The sequence below is a fragment of the Malaya genurostris genome, chromosome 2 (assembly GCF_030247185.1).
Source record: "Malaya genurostris strain Urasoe2022 chromosome 2, Malgen_1.1, whole genome shotgun sequence".
NCBI lineage: Eukaryota > Metazoa > Arthropoda > Insecta > Diptera > Culicidae > Malaya > Malaya genurostris.
The window spans coordinates 237,591,992-237,612,944 of record NC_080571.1 but is presented as its reverse complement, the minus strand read 5'-3'; the positions used below and the strand labels follow the sequence as shown (position 1 = coordinate 237,612,944).

General features: G+C 38.3%; 1 protein-coding gene across 3 annotated transcripts in view; it reads right to left on the bottom strand.

Annotated features, from left to right (window-relative positions):
• The window catches only part of LOC131428251 (inositol-pentakisphosphate 2-kinase), a 240,145-nt gene that overhangs the window by 66,308 nt on the left and 152,884 nt on the right, over positions 1–20,953 (bottom strand). For 2 of the 3 annotated variants that reach the window (XM_058592038.1, XM_058592037.1), the window contains exon 3: positions 9,701–9,870. The exons of the other annotated variant lie outside the window; for it this stretch is intronic. The gene's annotated coding sequence lies outside the window, so the exon portion shown is untranslated. The remainder of the gene's footprint in view (positions 1–9,700; positions 9,871–20,953) is intronic. 3 annotated transcript variants of the gene reach the window in all.

Genomic DNA, 20,953 nt, shown 5'->3' with positions numbered 1-20,953 from the left:
CGCTACGTAGCTGCTCGAGATTGAATCCCGGCGTTCCTGTGCGACGAGTATTGTGCACCGTCGATAGTTTTGAGCGCATACAAACTGCAACAAGGTAGTGGTCAGAATCAATGTTGGCACTGCGGTAGGTGCGGACATTGATGACGTCGGAGAAAAATCGCCCATCGATGAGAACGTGGTCGATTTGATTTTCCGTATGTTGATCAGGTGATCTCCAGGTGGCTTTGTGAATATCTTTGCGGGGGAAGAAGATGTTTCGATCTACCATTCCTCGGGAGGCTGCAAAGTTCACACATCGTTGGCCGTTGTCGTTTGTTACCGCGTACAGACTCTCCAGCCCGATCACAGGCCTGTACATTGCCTCCCAACCAACCTGAGCATTCATGTCGCCGATGACAAGTTTTACATCCCGTCGTGGACAGCTGTCGTAGGTTCGTTCCAGCTGCGCGTAAAATGCTTCCTTCTCGTCATCGGGTCTTGTCTCATGTGGGCAGTGCACATTGATGATGCTGTAATTGAAGAAACGAACCTTGATCATGCAGCATTCGGTCGTATCCTGGGAAGCCAAGCGATTTGCAGTTACATGTGCCAAGCTTCCAATTGTAGTCCTTATTTCGTCGCGTAGGTCTTTGCCGATTATTCCGAGTGGTATTTATGTCCTGATTATTAGTAACAAGTGTTTTCCGGGCAGCTTGTTAGGCCTGCACCAACCTCCTGTCTCGCCGAAGGGCCATCGTGCCAGCACTGTTTAGAGTCCCACACTGACACAAGGACGGTAATCAGCCGCTCCTAACATGGAGAGCAGACGCTGTTTCGAGCCGCCCCAACATGGGGAACAGACGCTCGAGTAGGCTTGCTCTCTGTAAAGAGAAAGCAAGCCCCCCCCCCTTCCCTGTCAGCATACGACCAAGGTCCCACCGGGGTTGGTTACCCGTTCTTTCCTATGGTTACTCGCACCCCAGCCGGCACCGCGGGGAGGTAGAGATAGGAGTTACTGGACAAGAGGCTATGAACCACATTGGGGCCTGAATTGCGCATTGTCCAGTCGTTTACCAACCAATGTGTTTCTGAACGAATAAAATCAATATTCATTGCACTAAAAAAGTTTGTGCAAAACGACGCATAGAAAAAAGAACACATATTAAATTTGTTATGAGCAACGTCCATTTGTGCTAAACAAGTACACGAAATCGTTTCGTAGAATACCATAACTAACTATTTATTTTACTATTTTGATAACTAAAGCATTTAAATCAATAAATTAAATTACGACATAATAAACCCAACTCTTCGTTTATTTATTTCTGAGAATCATAGAGAAAAACATTTCCCATGAAATTTTAGGAAACTAATGCACCAAAACAACGGAGCAAAACTCATAACAACAACTGGGCAAAAGGCACCCCAGTTCTTCTTATGTAAAGGAAGTTTTAGACTTTTCGTAGACGAAATATTTGCCAAATGGAAATAAAAACATGGGACGAAAACTTTTATGATTTTGCCATACAGTTGCAAATACATCGTCTGTATTAGAACTAATTTTAGAAAAACGAAGCATTGACAAAGATGTGTTAATTAAAATAATTTTCCTATCTTTAAAAAATTAATATGGAACGAATATCAAAACAGAGACATCATTTGTTTTTGGTTATTTTTCCAGATATGATTTTTCACTACCAAAATTTTATAGTAATCTATTGTGATAACTGTCATGACGATGCGTTTTACCTAATCTTCCCCTATTTATTGTTTCATTAGTAGAGCAATAAATCGAAAGTGTAGAGACGCGAGCAGTCATTGTGGCACTACATGAAAAAGTAGCAATGTTCCTAGAAATACAGTATTGAGCACATTCTAAAGAAAGATGGATTCTTGAACGTTTCACCAACATTGACCCAAACTTTTGACCGATGGTGTATGCTTAGGAATTCAACCAACTATTTTAAACTGTTGCGAATTTCTAATATAGAACAGAGTTGTGCAAAACAGTCCGCTCAATGAAGCCAGCGAATACTTGACCTAATCATCTATTTTTCATGCACAACTTTCTCATCAATTGAATAGCCTGTAATTCATCATTGTACCGGATTTGCTGTAGCTACAACGGAACAGAACATTTTTCAATAGGAGTAAATTCGGAGCAGCTGCTAACAAGAAAATGCAAATCTACGAAGAACGGCGATGGAAATTTATTAACCTCGCAGAAAGATCATTCATTTATACTCCATCGAACGATTTGGCATTAAACGGAAAGCGTTCGATCTATGTACGAAGCTACAATAAATTTGCTTAGAGAAGCAACAGATTAAAATTAATGAAATAATACATCCGAGACGGGCATTCAATGTGAAGATTCACTTAACCGGAGAGGGTTTCAACTCGGTAGTTGAGACACTGTTCAACGAAAACCCGGGGTGGTTTTGCAAGTAAAAATAGTCAGCTATTTGCATGAGCAAACAATAACTTATTCATTCGATTAATGCATATTCGACTGATTTCGCCAGAAACCGATTACCCAGTCAGCGATGTGCATACTATAAGACTATACATACTTAACTAGAGCAGAGATCGCCCCACCACAAGAAGAGCCTGTCAATTCCTTATCGTCAATGCGCAACTGAACCTCGTTTCAGAAAAATCTTCGTTGCCATGTAGGTCCTTCAGTTTATTCAAGACTGCATTGACCAATTGAGAAATGAGATGATAATTTCTAGTTGAATGAAAAATGATCACAGTATTTGTACATTAGCGAGGCAATAAATCGGTGTCAAACGAAAGGAACTGCTGACAACCGACAGCCACAGTTGGCTAAATTTGCAAGTTAACCATGTTTCAACATCACCAATATGGTAAAGCGTCGACAAATTGCAATCGCAGTCTTTGGCAATTCTAATCTGACGACTTCTGAGATACACACCAAGCGGCTTAGGCTTGACATCGTTGACTATCGCAAATCACTATACTGCAGTTTTTATTGGAAACTTGAATGCTGTTTGTATGCAGTGAGCAATCTTCCGATTTAGACACGCTCGGTTGAACATCACCGGTTAGCACCTTTAGACTGCTGGGCGCTGACCTCAAATCGAACCTCAACCCTCAACGGCCAGCTACTTTATAAGGCGCAAGGTTTATTTTCTTAAACCAAATTAATACGCTTGCGTCATTTTGGCTTAATCGCCAGGTGCTTACCAATTTAATCGCGACAAATTTATTGACTCTCATTGAATGTTCGCACCCCGAAGCGATTGTAACGTTTAAGGTGTAACAAACTAGGGTAGACGGCAGTAGCTGTCAGCTTACGACAATTTGAACAAAGAATAAGTTAAACCACCCTGACCGATGACCGCCTTTGCTAATGATCCATAAAAAAGGGGTATAAATTTTGTCGTTTCAAGACGCAAAGATTAGTGCCGCGATTAGTTTCCACTTCAACTGCTTTATCACCTCGAAAAATAAACAGACCCCATGAGAACCTTTGTCTTCCCTTGACTGAATTGTTTTGTGACGTCAAGATTGACACTATTTAATAACAACAACCTCTTTGATCGTGTCGAATTGCAGGTTTTAATCAAAATCGAAATTGACACAATTGAATGATCGTGCCGTGTTGGAACAGAGCAGCCATGGACTGAGAGAGTCAGCGTGCAGTCAAAACAAGTAAATTGTACATCACAGCAATCACTGAATAAACAGTCCGATTAGCATAATTCGCCCGGATAGTGTTGAATCAGTTGGAGGCTGCGCAGTACGAATTGTGGCTTGTTTCTATCTGTTCGAGTCGAGCGATAGCATTGTCGATTAGGGATTAGAATTACGCGAGATTGCGCTGATTTGAAGTTCACACCAACCCGGAATGGTTTATAAACAACAACATTTGGGATTGAACTGCATGTTTTATTAACACATTTTCTACGCTATTCGTAAACTGATAGATAAACCCCGACATTTACGAAACATCCCACTGAGACCAGCTGCTACTAATTTACGTGTTTAGCATCGATTAACGTCAAAATAAACACAATATTTTATTAATATTTCTTGCATCGACATTCAATATGCTGCAGCAAATGACGCAATGTAATCAGTTCGAGAGAATTGATGTCCTTCATTATTTGTCCTCTATACTTACACAATCTACATAGCTAAGTATCGCTTACATTCAAAAAACCTTTTTTAATCCACCTAAGGGTGATTAATGATGCCTTTATCATATTACTGTTTTTAAAAACATCACTAGAAGATTTTTCTACCTTTTCAATTTGTAAACAGTTATGTCAAGTTAATATAGATTTAAATGTAGCCGCTATACAAAATTGAACAAAGCACGCTGTGCGCTAGGCAGTGGCGTTTTATTCTTCCGTACCAGTACGTATCGATGCGTACCGATTTTGCATAATTTTGTATGACAGTTTTAAAGTTTTAATACTCATTGCCCTATAACTTCGGAACCAGAAGACGGATCTGGATGAAAGTTACACAGTATCTTTTGAGACACTGAGAGCTTTAATTTGAATCATGATTTGTGTTTCATTTTTGGAGCTTTTCTTCAATAATAAATGCTAGAACAGATAATTGCTTTTGATATATTTCCCATGAAAGGTAATTATTTCAATCTACTTGCATTGAAATTATACCCCCTTGTTAACCGGAATATTCGCCATGGCGGTGAGTTCATTCTTCGTTTCATTTATCAGTTCCTCCTCAGTATTCGCGACAAAATTGTTGGAACTGATCTTACGCTTCAGGTTTGCCCAGAAATTCTTAATTGGACGTTCGACGAAATCGGAAAATGTCTGTGTGTGTATGTGTGTGTGTGTGTGTGGGTGTGTGTGTATGTGTGTGTGCACTTTTCGAAGATATTTATACGCGCTCAATTCTCTCAGAGATGGCTGAACCTATTTTAACAAACTTATGCTCGTTTGAAAGTTACTGTCGGCCATTGATCAAGTTCAAAGATCAAATGGCTGTGACTTTTGGTTCCGGAGATATGATTGTATAAGTGACGTAACCGACAAAAAGCGTTGTATTTGAACGCGCTCAATTTTCTCAGAGATGGCTGAACCGATTTTAACAAACTTGGGCTCGTTTGAAAGCTACTGTCGGGCCAAGTTCAAAGATCAAATGGCTGTGACTTTTGGTTCCAGAGATATGATGGTATAAGTGACGTAACCGACAAAACACGTTGATTTTTACCGCTCTTATATACCTTATGATAAAAAAAGAACCGGAATTTTCATTTTAATATTCCCGCGCTTGTCCAATCGGTAAACTTTTATTCTCTCAACGTTGGCAACACTTTTATACACATTCTGTCAAATTTTGACGCATATCGTATGATTAATTTTTGTTTGGCGTCTATACAAAGAAGTTGAAAAATTTTCGTGTGGCGATTTTTATAATGGATGAAAATTTAGAACAGCGGCTCGCCTTCGAAGCGATTTTCACAAACTTAGATTCAAATGAAAGGTCTCATGGTCCCATACAAAGTTCCGGAATTTCATTAGCATCCGACTTCCGGTTCCAGAATTACAGGGTGATATGCACCAAAAAGAGGGAAATAATGCATTAAAAATGTGAAAAAATGTCACTCACTTTTCTCGGAGATGGCCTGACCGATTTTCACAAACTTAGATTCAAATGAAAGGCCCTACGGTCCCATACAAAGTTCCAGAATTCTATTTGGATCCGACTTTTGGTTCCGGAATTACAGGGTGATATGCATAAAAAATGTGAAAATAATGCAATTAAAATGTGAAAAAAATGTCACTCACTTTTCTCGTAGATGGTTAAACCGATTTTCTCAAACTTAGACTCTAATGAAAGGATTCATGGTCACGGTTCCATACAAAGTTCCTGAATTCATTTGGATCCGACTTCCGGTATCGGAATTACAGGGTGATATACACCAAAAATGTGAAAATAATGTCAACCTTTTTACTCGGAGAAGGCTGAACCAATTTTCACAAACTTAGATTTAAATGAAAGGTCTCATAGTCGCATACAAAATTCCTGAATATGATTTGGATCCGAATTTCGCTTCCGGCATTGCAGGGTGATATGCACCAAAAATGGGAAAATAATGCATTAAAAATGTGAAAATAACGTCACTTACTTTTCTCGGAGATGGCTAAACCGAATTTCTCAAACTCAGATTTAAATGAAAGGTCTCACGGTCCTATATGAAGTTCCTGAATATCATTTAGATTCAAATTCTGATTCCGGAAATACAGAGTGATATGCATAAAAAATGTGAAAATAATACATCAAAAATGTGATAATAATGTCACTCACATTACTCTGGGATGGTTGAACCGATTTTAACAAACTTAGATTCAAATGAAAGGTCTTATGGTCCCATACAAAGTTCCGAAATATCATGCGGATCCGACTTCCGGTTCAGTAATTACAGGATGATATATACCAGAAATGTGAAAATAATGTCACTCGTTTTACCTTTTTTTATATATATATAAAATAGGTTTAGAATTCGCTCAAACTTTCGAAAAATTTTCCGAGGCCCGGAGGGCCGAATGTCATATACCAATCGATTCAGCTCGACGAACTGAGCAAATGTCTGTGTGTGTGTGTGTGTATGTGTGTATGTGTGTGTGTATGTATGTGTGTTGTCAACTAAGAGGTCGAGATCTCAGAGATGGCTGGACCGATTTTGATCAAACTAGTCACAAATGAAAGGTCTCCCCGTCACCCAGAACGCTATTGAATGGTTTTGAGATCGGATGTTTACTTTTTGAGTTATACGAAGTTTTATGTCAAAATTTTCAGTTTTTTGACAGTATCTGTCACAATTGACCTTGAAAACAGAATATGTTTTCAGACTTAGATTTCGCACGGTAATACCTATCCAACAAGCCATAGATTGTTAAAATCCGTCCATTTTTAACGAAGAAATCGAATTTTTTGTGTAAACGGCTTTTCCCCCATATTCCAGCAGTAGAAGTTCTGAGCGCTGTATGGCAAAGAAAGGCTTGGGAGCAACGTAAAACACGATTTTTTATACTGTTACATACAATAGTTTCTAAGTACCAAAAAGACTGTGAACAGCATTATTTTTCATGACATTTTGCCTCGGACCAATTTTAGCACGGTTCGTTTTTGGCAACATAATCGTTCGAATATGACATATTGGAAAGATGGCAGTACTTCCGAATTCTGAACAATTTCATAATTATATTGATTTAAACTGCTTACAGCAATAAATGCTGGAAGAACAAAACACCCATATACCATTTGAATCAGTTCGTCGAGATCAGCAAATGCGTATGTGACAAATAATTTCACTCAATTTTTTACCTTATTTTCGAAGATGACTCAACCGTTTTCTACAAACTCAGATTCATATGAAAATTCGTATGCTCCTAAACAAGGTTCCTGAATTATGTTTGGATCCGACTTCTGGTTCCGGAACTACAGGATGATATGTGAAACGAAATTAAAATTGTGTAACTTATTTTCCTCGTAGATGGCTGAACCGATCTAAGATTCAAATGATATCTAAGAATCATCTAAGATTTGCTGATTTGAATAGTCGACAACCAAATAAACTTATTTCAGTTTTAGTGGTATTCAGTTTTCGATTCGGAGGGCACCCAACAATTTAACTCGTACTACGATTTCTCAAAGATGTCTATACTGATTTTTAAACATATTGAAACAAATGTAAACTAATCAGGTGAATTTGTCTGACTTCGGCTACACCGATTTTCGAATTCCGGCTCCAGTATCGAATCGTTTCTCAAAGCTCAATCGTTTTCTCAAATAAAGCCAAATCGAATTTCAGAAAAAATTCAAATTAAAATAAACTTATAGTCCCACACAAAATTAATTAATTTTATTCAATGCTGACTTCCGATTCTGGGATTACAGGAGGATGAAATTTTAAAATTCAAACCGATATAGAAGATGATAATCCCGAAAAGCTTGAAAGTTGGACTCAAAACTATTGCAATTTATTCGTCATATGGCCATACGAATCGGTTTGGTTTATGCTGGTTCCTGAATACCTGCTCTGGAAGTACCTTAAATTACCGTAAATTCTAAAGTGGAACTCACTTCGACATATCATGAAAAGTTTAATCGATTGTAACCTTTTTAGATAGAGTAATGAGTGATTAAAATTTCAAATTGCAGCTTAAAACGACGGTCATTAAAATAATGTCATGAAAACCGAAGAATATTCATGAAAAAAACACATGCGGATTGATAAAAAAAAGGTATCATCTCACTGATAGGTGGATTAAGCACGTTTTTTAGATTAGCATCACTTTTCTCATACGAATAGGCAACGCAAATGTAAGCACTAGTTTGGAAAAATGATGCTGACTGTGTGCCATAAACACTGAAGCATGCTTTTGTGAACTATTCTAATCAATCTGAATCAATTGGTGTCAAAATTAGTATCCGAAATTATTTAATAAAAGTATGAAATATATTTTCATGAGACTGTTATGAAAGAAGAGAAAGGCATCATCACACCACTAGGTGGATTAAGAAGGGTTTTTGTTGCAATAACTTTTTTTAACCCCATATTTAAAATCACCACTTATGGCTGATGTTTTTTTAAACACAATCGTTTTAATTATAGAACTTAATATAGATAAAAAACAATTGGGTGGAAAACAATAAAAAAAACTGTTGTTCGGAAGGATTGCAGTAACTGTCATAGTAGAACTAACGATCGGCTATGGCAATAGAAGGTGTCGAGGACAAAATCACAAATGACAAGAACAAGCACTAGTAGGGTGACAGAGGTATTTTGACCACTTCATATATTTTGGCCCACCTAACAAACTTTATCGATTTTATCGAATTTTATCGATGTTAAGTAACCCATTTTGCATCAATTTAAAGCTAATCACATTAAATTACCTATTGCGGAAGAGTTTTTCAAAGATATTGAAATATCTGGTGGATATTTTTACAAAGTGGGCCAAAATAAAATCAATCCTAAAGTGGGCCAATATACCTCTGTTACCCTATTTGCGAGCACTATTATTTTTCACTAGCCAACAATCCTAGCGTAACTAAACATATTGTTTCTTACGTTGTTCTGGGATGGGGAACAAGAACCAACTGAAATTTCTAGTACACTACTTACCGAACCTGAATTTTAACAGAAACCTTTGTGCTAACATAAAATAATACATAAAACCTGGAGAATACAAAAAATTTTGTTCCCAAACATGCTATTAATATTCAAACGATTGGAAACATCAAAAGGAAGAAATCGGTAATCGAGAAGGATGCACTGAACGAAGTAAAATTGAAAAAAAAATCATTCCGAGCTGATTTCCTCTTTTCAGTATGATCTTATTTTACCTCACACACACACACGTCCTAACAACAGCAAAAGTTATCCCAAAATATTCCAGAAGACCACCGAGAAAACGCCACTTTGTTTTTATTTACAACTCGGTAAACCGGTCTAGACTGGTTTTCGGGAGTTTATTTTGAGCTCGTTTTGCTCTTCTCTGTTTTTCACAACAACAGCTAAAATGTTTACAAACTGGGAGACGACCAACGGTTCGAAGTTAACCCACGGACGCTCAATATAGGTTTTATGTCACTAAAAAGTGAATTGGTAATTTTTTTATATTATCATTTTGTGTCACATTGATCATTGGAATGTTTCAAGTTTTTTTTAGTTTGAGTTCAGTAAAAACGGTGAAATTTGTTTACTTACCTCAAGACAAAACTACCAGTGTAGGATAAAAAATAATCAACTGTTATTTTTTTTCCTGCAATTTTCAGTTTTGTTTTCCTTCGTGTGCTATCAGAATCAGTTCGATGCAATAAACCGATAATGATAATTATAATGATGATGATGATGATGATGTTTGTCGATTCAGCGATCTGAAAATCCACCGCACGGTGAAGAAAGAATAATAAATTAGTACAACATGCTCGGTAGCAAAGAATTGGATATTGAGAAATGGCGGAAGCAACCAACAAATGATTAAATGAGAATGGTTACCACATATAATGAAAGCGGTTACCATGTATCATTTTTGCTGAAAATGTGAAAATTTGTGTTTAAGAGCTGAAAATAAGTATTTTCAATCTTTCTATACACTAAACAAGAACAAAAACTGCCACTAACAGTGCTCTGAAAATGGAAAACTTCTTCTAAATCTATCTGGCGGTGTGATGATACCTTTTTCCTGTCATTTGACACGACAATTTCGACAATTTCTGACACGCATTCAGGATGATTTTTCACACAAATTCATTCAGATTGTCTCGGTTAGTTCGGAAAAGTGTTACTCAAAACTTACGTCGAATATTCGACAGCATTATCGAAACCAAAAGTATCAGTAATAATACATTTGATCATTGGTTACTTTCTGTATAAACGCGTTTGGTCGGTTAGGTCAGTTGTATCATTATATTCTTGGAACCAGAAGTGATAGCCATTTGATCTTCAAACTTAATCAATTGATTAAGATATCTCCAAGAAAACCTAAAAGTAGCTTTCAAACGAACCTAAATTTTTGAATTCGTTCAGCCATCTCCGAAAAAATTAATAGGAAAAAAATGCATTTGATTGGATGCGTCCATAATACCAATATATCTCTGGAACCAAAAGTGACAACCATTTCATTGTCACATTTGATTCACAGCCCAATGCTAGCTATCAAAACCAATATATATCAGGAACCAAAAGTCATTGGATCTCCAAACTTGATTCACAACTCAATAGTAGCTTTACAACCAGGTTAAGCTTGTAGAAATCGGTTCAGCCATCTCCGAGAAAAATGTGTGGATAGAAGAGAAGCGTTTTGTCGATTACGTCGCTTATACCAATTCACCTCTGGAACACTTCATCTTCAAATTAGATTCACAACCGAATGATAGCTTCCAATCGAGATTTAGCTTGTTGAAATCAGCCATCACCGATAAAATTGTGCGGAGAGAAAAAAACGCGTTTTGTCGGTTAAGTCACTTATACCAATATATCTCTGGAGCCAGAAGTGACAACCAATCTTCAAATTTGATTCACAACCCTATGGTAGCATTCAAACGAGTTCAAGCTTATAGATATCGGTTTAGCCGTCTGCGAGAAAATTGAACGGAGAAGAAAAATGCGTTTTGTCGGTTGCGTCACTTATACCCATATATCTTCGGAACCGAAAGTGACAGTCACTTGATCTTCGAATTTGATTCATAACTCAGTAGTTTTCTTAGGATACTTGTACCATTATATTTTCGGAACCAGAAGTGATAGCCATTTGATCTTCAACTTGCTCAATGGCTCAATAGTCTTATCTTATTAATATTGGTTTGGTCATCTTCTAGAAAATTGAGTGCTAAAAACGAGTATTTTGTCGGTTACGTCACTTAAACCAATATATCTCTGAAACAAAAAGTGACAGTTACTTGATCTACGAACTTGATTGTTTACTCAATGGTAGCTTTGAAACAAATTTGAGCTTGTAGAAATCATTTCAGCCATTTCCGAGAAAATTGTGCGATGGGAGAAAACGTTTTATCGGTTACGTCACTTATACCAATATATCATATATGCACTTAATCTTCGAACTTGATTCACAACCCAAGAGTAGCTTTCAAACGAGCCTAAGTTTTTTAAATTCATTCAGTCATCTGCGAGAAAATTGTGCGGAGAAAAAAATGTATTTCGTCGATTGCGTCAATAATACCAATATATCTCTGGAACCAAAAGTGAAAGTCACTTGATATACGAACTTGATTCACAACTCAACAGTAGCTTTAAATTGAGCTTAAGCTTGTAGAAATCGGTTCAGCCATTACCGAAAAATTTGCGCGGAGAAAAAGAATTCGTTTTGTTGGTTGCGTCACTCATACCAATATATCTCTGGAACCAGTAGCTCTCAAACGAGTTTAAGCTTATAGAAATCGTTCGAGCCATCTGCGCGAAAATTGTGTGGAAAACAAAGAAGCGTTTTGTCGGTTACGTCGCTTATACCAATTTACCTCCGGAACCAGAAGTGAAAGCCCCTTGATCTTCGAACTTGATTCACAACCCAATAGTAGCTTTCAAGCGAGCCTAAGTTTTTTTGGATTCGTTCCGCCAAATCCGAGAAAATTGTGCGGGGCAAAATCTTTTTCAAAAACCTGTTTTAATCCACCTAGTGGTGTAATGATGCCTTTCTCATGTATATAATATTGTGGTATTCTATTCAAAATTTTTCTCTTCGATGTTTTGAAAGAAACCAAGAGATTGTTTATGCATAACATACAGAACAGTGCTTTGATTGAGTAAGTCATGCTTAAGAAAACGAAATTGGTTCACTATTATATGCACTTCCAGCACCGGGACTCGAGAACCGGTATAATCAAAGTCGGTTGGAACAGCCACCAACTAACATGACATACAAACTCTTCTAGTACGCACTCTAAATTACGATTTAAATGTTTGTTGCATATTTTAAGTGACAATGTACAATATTGAACACACTTTACCCTATAACTCCGGAACCGGAAGTCGGATCCGGATGAAACTCAGGAATTCCGTATGGGACCACAAGACCTTTCATTTGAATCTAAGTTTGTGGAAATCGGTCAAACCATCGTTGAGAAAAGTGAGTGAGATCCATTTTGGTATACATGACCACTATTTCCGGTACTTCCGGAACCGGATACCGAGAACCAGGATAGCCGGAATCGGTTTGTTTAGTTGCCTACTGATAATAACTATCGACTTGTGTAGTTTTGAGACCAGTTTAGATTTTTTTTTACGTTTTTTGTTTCGCCGGTTTAGGTGACGGTGTACAATATCTAACACACTTTACCCTATAACTCCGGAACAGGAAGTCGGATCCGGATGAAATTCAGGAATTCCGTATGGGACCACAAAACCTTTCATTTGAATCTATGTTTGAGGAAATCGGTCAAACCATCGTTGAGAAAAGTGAGTGAAATCCATTTTGGTATACATGACCACTATTTCCGGGACTTCCGGAACCGGATACCGGGAACCAGGATAGCCGGAATCGGTTTGTTTAGTTGCCTACTGATAATAACTATCGATTTGTGTAGTTTTGAGAAAAGTTTAGAAAATTTTTTACGTTTTTTGTTTCGCCGGTTTAAGTGACGGTGTACAATATGTAACACACTTTACCCTATAACTCCGGAACCGGAAGTCGGATCTGGATGAAATTCAGGAACTCCGTATGGGACCACAAGACCTTTCATTTGAATCTAAGTTTGTGGAAATCCGTCAAACCATCGCTGAGAAAAGTGAGTGAGATCCATTTTGGTATATATGATCACTACTTCCGGTACTTCCGGAACCGGATACCGAGAACCAGGATAGCCGGAATCGGTTTGTTTAGTTGCCTACTGATAATAACTATCGACTTGTGTAGTTTTGAGACCAGTTTAGAAATTTTTTTACGTTTTTTGTTTCGCCGGTTTAAGTGACGGTGTACAATATGTAACACACTTTACCCTATAACTCCGGAACCGGAAATCGGATCCCGATGAAATTCAGGAACTCCGTATGGGACCACAAGACCTTTCATTTGAATCTAAGTTTGTGGAAATCCGTCAAACCATCGTTGAGAAAAGTTAGTGAGATCCATTTTGGTATACATGACCACTATTTCCGGTACTTCCGGAACCGGATACCGGGAACCAGGATAGCCGGAATCGGTTTGTTTAGTTGCCTACTGATAATAACTATCGATTTGTGTAGTTTTGAGAAAAGTTTAGAAAATTTTTTACGTTTTTTGTTTCGCCGGTTTAAGTGACGGTGTACAATATGTAACACACTTTACCCTATAACTCCGGAACCGGAAATCGGATCCCGATGAAATTCAGGAACTCCGTATGGGACCACAAGACCTTTCATTTGAATCTAAGTTTGTGGAAATCCGTCAAACCATCGTTGAGAAAAGTGAGTGAGATCCATTTTGGTATACATGACCACTATTTCCGGTACTTCCGGAACCGCATACCGGGAACCAGGATAGCCGGAATCGGTTTGTTTAGTTGCCTACTGATAATAACTATCGATTTGTGTAGTTTTGAGACCAGTTTAGAAATTTTTTTACGTTTTTTGTTTCGCCTTTAAGTGACGGTGTACAATATGTAACACACTTTACCCTATAACTCCGGAAAAGTAAGTCGGATCCGGATGAAATTCAGGAATTCCGTATGGGACCACGAGACCTTTCATTTGAATCTAAGTTTGTCAAAATCGATTCAGCCATTTCCGAGAAAACCTAGTGAGATTATTTGACACATACACACACACATACACACACACACACACACACACACACACACACACACACACACACACACACACACACACACACTCACACACACACAGACATTGCTCAGTTCGATGAACTGAGTCGAATGGTATATGACACTTGGCCCTCCGGGCCAGTTTTCACTAGTCGGTTTTTCAAGTGATTGCATAACCTTTCTATATGAGAAAGGCAAAAACTTTCCGATCTCGTCGAACTGAGTCGAAAGGTATATTACACTTATTATTGTTGAACCAGAAACTGCAATCGGCAAAAAAATAAAAAGTGCCTATGGAACCGTAATACCTCTAATTTGAATCTAACTTTGTAAAAATCGAGTCAGCCATCGTCGGGAATATCAAGCGATATTAGGCCAAAAAACTAGTAGCTTCATGTTGTTTTCGAATATGACTACTACTGGAAAAAAAAACCCTCAGTATTCTGGTTGCTACAAGTCAAGAGCAATTTGGATGCCAACCGGAAAATTGTTCGACCGAAAAATTCCGCACGTCGAATGAAACATCACCTTAACGCAAAGAAGTTAATAATCGCATGAATTTGTTTTCTCCTTTGAAAACGAAAGAAGGCACATAATAAACAGAGATGTCGAAAAAAAACCCCGAAAGAATGCGAAACGCTGTAAAGAAAATGTGCTACACAGGGACTATTCGTAAATCACGAAAACTTTTAATGAAAAGGAAGAAGTTTTGTAAATGTCTACGCTCGCTTTGAAGAAGAGTGGCTTTATGGTACCAACATTGTTTCATTGAACAACCAACAGATTGCAAAATATATCTAATCATATCTGATCTAAAAAATTGTATGAAAGAAAATAATGTGAAAAACAAGAAAAGATATGGGAAACTTAAATTCATCTGTTTTCATTCTGATTGCAAAACCCTACTTCCTGTTAATTTTTCTATCTGCCTATGGACAGTTATATCAATTGACAAGGTCGGTCTACGTAGTTCATGAACGGTCCTACATTTGCTACGCAGTTACGGTGTTGAGAAATTGCTACTCTCTTTCGTTCCCTGGTTGGTTTCTTGATTATTATTTTTTCTTATTATTACCCGGTTGTTCAATTCAACAAAGCAAGAATCATGATAATTATCATGCCGAAGACGTTTTTCGAAGATGAAGGAAAATGACGCAAAATTGTTATGGTGCAATAAGTTCTGAAAGTTGTTGACACGCAGCCCTTCTTACGTGCAGTAGAAACTTGTGGTCCCATGAAATGAAATGTGCGCATCACCCGAAATGTTATGTCTCCTTACCTCCCACGGAAGACGCTACTTGAACCAGACTGAAGGTACATTCAAAGAGCATCGGAATCTTGTCCACCCGTAGGTTTTCTTTTCCAGCAAGCCGCCTGTATGTGTTTATATGAGAAAGGAAGATACGAACCGACGAACCACAAACAGAACAGGATGAAGGCAAGTGTACGAAAAACGCTTAAAGTATCAAATTTTGAAATTTAATACTCAGCACATGCAGGTTCGAGTTTAACAGACACTAAGTGAAAAACACACAGGAACCAGCATTATGTAAACATACGATTGTTAGTATTTGAGTAAAAATAAAAGAAAATGAAAGCCATTTCTAGGTTTGTAAATTTGTTTCCTCCATTAATTGTTGGAGCATCCTCTATGAAAAATGGTTCTTAGTTGTGAGTCTTAGTAAAAGAAAATACATCAATTAACTAACCATACGCTACAGATACCTTCAATTCAATATTATACATTTTAGTAATACTCAATTTGGAAAAAAAAATTACGAAAGGACGACTACCTGGATGAAAAACTTACCCAGATCCAAATTCGAACCCAAACTTTTACTTGGATAGGAGTTTGAATTCATGTCGTAGAATATATATAAATAACTGATTAACCAATTATTTTTACATTATAATAGGAGAGTGTATCAGTGAACAATTTGATGGATCGTATGTTAAAATCGGACAAAATTGCGGAAATTATGCCAATTTTTTGTCGTGAATACGACTTACTTTACTATGGGGTGCCTTTTCAAAATTAGCCATATGGAAGAATGGGCAGAACTTAATCGTGAATATCTCGACTTGTATTAAAGGCAGCAACATAATTCTTTCACCATTTCATCAAAAATATGATCAGGAATTTAGGATAATATTTTGAACAGTGTGAGATAACCACAAACAACTCAAATATTAAGTTTTCTCAAACTTTGAAAACAACGCGGAAAACTTTTTATTTTTGCTTGGCTTTTTCGCGCAAGGACGACGATTTTGAGGTAGTCAGGCACATATCTTCAACTGACTGCGTATAAAAGAGGAAACGTGGTCGAAATTCGGTCATTTTTTCTTGTGCGTTGGATGCAAGCAGACGTCGTGGGACCAGCAGCTTCGGAGAGCAGACCTTTTGCGTGGTGCCAAACCTCAAACGCTCAGGTCGTGCTCTCATTTGGACTTCAGCCGTCAGGTGGAGCAGTCGGCAATGAAAGCAGACCTTTTGCGTGGTATAAAGCCTCAAACGCTTAGGTCGTGCTTTCATTTGGACTTCAATCGTCGGGAGCAGCGGTCATCGATAATGAGAGCAGGCATTTTGCGTGGTGCCAAACCTCAAACGCTCAGGTCGTGCTCTCATTTGGACTTCAGCCGTCAGGTGGAGCAGTCGGCAATGAAAGCAGACCTTTTGCGTGGTATAAAACCTCAAACGCTTAGGTCGTGCTTTCATTTGGACTTCAATCGTCGGGAGCAGCGGTCATCGATAATGAGAGCAGGCCTTTTGCGTGGTGCCAAACCTCAAACGCTCAGGTTCGTGCTCTCATTTGGACTTCAGCCGTCAGGTGGAGCAGTCGGCAATGAAAGCAGACCTTTTGCGTGGTATAAAGCCTCAAACGCTTAGGTCGTGCTTTCATTTGGACTTCAATCGTCGGGAGCAGCGGTCATCGATAATGAGAGCAGGCCTTTTGCGTGGTGTCAAACCTCAAACGCTCAGGTCGTGCTCTCATTTGGACTTCAGCCGTCAGGTGGAGCAGTCGGCAATGAAAGCAGACCTTTTGCGTGGTTTAAAACCTCAAACGCTTAGGTCGTGCTTTCATTTGGACTTCAATCGTCGGGAGCAGCGGTCATCGATAATGAGAGCAGGCCTTTTGCGTGGTGCCAAACCTCAAACGCTCAGGTCGTGCTCTCATTTGGACTTCAGCCGTCAGGTGGAGCAGTCGGCAATGAAAGCAGACCTTTTGCGTGGTATAAAACCTCAAACGCTTAGGTCGTGCTTTCATTTGGACTTCAATCGTCGGGAGCAGCGGTCATCGATAATGAGAGCAGGCCTTTTGCGTGGTGCCAAACCTCAAACGCTCAGGTCGTGCTCTCATTTGGACTTCAGCCGTCAGGTGGAGCAGTCGGCAATGAAAGCAGACCTTTTGCGTGGTATAAAACCTCAAACGCTTAGGTCGTGCTTTCATTTGGACTTCAATCGTCGGGAGCAGCGGTCATCGATAATGAGAGCAGGCCTTTTGCGTGGTGCCAAACCTCAAACGCTCAGGTCATGCTCTCATTTGGACTTCAGTCGTCAGGTGGAGCAGTCGTCAATGAAAGCAGACCTTTTGCGTGGTATAAAACCTCAAACGCTTAGGTCGTGCTTTCATTTGGACTTCAATCGTCGGGAGCAGCGGTCATCGATAATGAGAGCAGGCCTTTTGCGTGGTGCCAAACCTCAAACGCTCAGGTCGTGCTCTCATTTGGACTTCAGCCGTCAGGTGGAGCAGTCGGCAATGAAAGCAGACCTTTTCTGAATTTAATTCTTGAACTCAGATCCAGTTCCTAATTTCTGAATTCTTCAAATCGGTTCTTTTTAGAACCATAATAATACTCCCAAAGAATTATGCGAAATTTTACTTTTCTGTACTCTATACAACCCATTTTTAAATTGGTTGCAGTTTGTAGAACTTCCTTCTGATTTGCTATATAAAATGCATAGCACCGACTCAGAAGCCATTCATTTCGAATTTGGCTGTCGTTGTCAACGTATCGATTATGGCGCGATCGAGGCATCTCCAGGCGAAATACAAAGCTTGCTACCGCAAGCGGAAGAAGCAGGAGGCTTCAACAGAACTCGCAGAAGGAGAGCCGAGTGATGGAGGTGGTTCGTTGAGTTCGCAACCGAGTGGAGTACAAGATGAGCACTCGAATGGAATCCGATCAGGTATGTTATTATCACTTATTCTGAATAGTGACGTATTGATTTTCCGATCGGATCCAAGCTACCCTGGATTTCGACAGCGTTTTTAGAAATATCAATAATATTCGTTCGAAGTTCTAGTGATAATATTACGGATAGCAGAATAACGGTTCATGATATTTTCCAATAATCTTACATCCTGTTGATTAACCTTAATGCGCGCTGAATAATCGATATTTCATATGATTGATTTTATTACTTCAAAACTTTTAATGTCATTTAGTAATTTGTTCATTACGATTAGTATGATTATTATTATTATTATAATAATTATTATTATTATTTTATTATCATTATTATCAAAATTATAATTGCACAACGGAAGTACACATTTCAAAACGGACCATTGCAATTGTCTCTTAATGAAATCTTCGTACTTGAAAGTTTTCATTGAAATTACTTCAGAAATTTGTTGTACCCAGCCTATATTAGTATATTAAAAATGAATTGTTTTACGCTTAGAATATATAGTTTTGCATTCCATTACTAGCTGCCGAGAATGAAATGTATGAATGGTTTTTTATTTCTTTATAGATATGATGTGTGTTTATGAAAGGGCTGATCGCGAGTTCAAAAAGCGGTTTACTGATAATGAGTTTGGTGTAGTGTGTAGCGTTTGCGATCGATTATGGTTTCAAAATGATTTGAAAACGATTAACAGAGAAGAGGAAAATTTGCTTATTACATTAGCTTCTTTTGAATCCACAGATAACTTTAGAGCATGTCAAACATGCCGAAGCAGTTTGAGACGTGGGGTTGTACCTAAGCTAGCAAAAACGAATGGTTTTGTATATCCCAATCGTCCGCTAGGTCTACCTCCACTTGATCCCATAAGTGAGAGACTCATCTCACCAAGAATACCTTTTATGCAGATTCGCCGTTTGCGTCATGCTGCAGGTAGTCATTCAATTATGGGACAAATTATTAATGTACCAGTAGATGTTTCTGAGATGGTTCGCGTGCTTCCTAGAAACATTGATGATGATTATTCATTCAATGTTAGCATTAAGAAGCATTCGATTCACAAATCATCCTATTTGAATGGATTCGTTAAAAAAGCTACTGTGAAAAAGTGGCTTATGTACCTTGTTGATACTCCATTATACCGTCGTTATAATATAGTCATCAATCAAGATCAACTAAACCAGTTTGACCACTCATCGTCAACATTACTTGATCCTGACAACGAGCTGGAATGTATTGATTCTGAGAGTGATTTTGAGCTTTTAATTGGACAACAACAAACGCTCCTTTGGAATGAAGACCAGTGTTTGGAAATTGCGCCCGCTCAGAATAGAATTCCTCTGTCAATAATATATGACGAATTTGCGGAAGAACTCTCATTTCCAGATATTTATTTCGGGCATCCACGCACTTATATAACTGATGTTCATGTTACACCATTTATGATGGCTACAAGTGAGCTCAGGCGCCAGGATAGGCGAGGTGCCAAACCGAAACACCTGTTGTATATGGCAGCAAAAATAATGCGACTTCGTGTTTCAGAAGGTTTGCACAGCACTTTTAAGTGTATGGGAACTGCGAATATAACTCGCGAAATGTTAAAGAACCGAGAGTTCTTGGAGACTTGCATTGAGCGTAATTTATCGTTTCTCAAATCTATCCCAAATTCAGTTCAATATTGGCAACAACGTAAGCATGATGTTTTCGCTATGATTAGACAACTTGGAAGACCAACAATATTCATGACTTTGAGTGCCAATGAAACTCGATGGCCCGAATTGTTAAAAATTTTATATAGACTTTCTGATGAACATATCGCTAATTTAGCAAACCCAGTAGATCAACTGACTGCTTTGCAGCGAGCTACACTCGTTAGTGAGGATCCAGTCACTTGTTGCATTTATTTCAATAAACTCGTGGATACCTTGCTCAACATATTATCTTCGTCAAGATTTAGTCCCTTTGGCGAATATTATGTGGTCGATTATTTCAAAAGAATAGAGTTTCAGCATCGTGGCAGTCCACATGCACACATTTTGCTGTGGTTAAACAATGATCCTAAAGAAACAATTTCAGAGGACATGCCCGCTACAATTGAACTTATTAATAGACTTTGTTCCATCAATTCTAACAGTAATCAGGTACATAAGCATACATTTACCTGTTACAAACGGAACGAAAAGCGATGTCGGTTTAATATCCCATATTGGCCCATGGATCAAACAAGAATTATTTTGCCAATGCCATCGAATGACTCCCGTCGTAATCGGTTGATGAAAAAAGGTGAAGAAATGCGCGAAAATTTGAATATAAAAATTTATGCGACATTAGATGAATACCTTTGCGATTGTAATTGTTCATACGATGACTACTTGGATGTAATTCGTGCCTCCACACCAAGACCTATAATTCTTTTGAAACGTTCCATGGAAGAACTTTGGACCAACCCGTATAATAAATGGGTTGCAAACAAATTACTGTCAAACATGGATCTTCAATTTATTCTAGATGAAT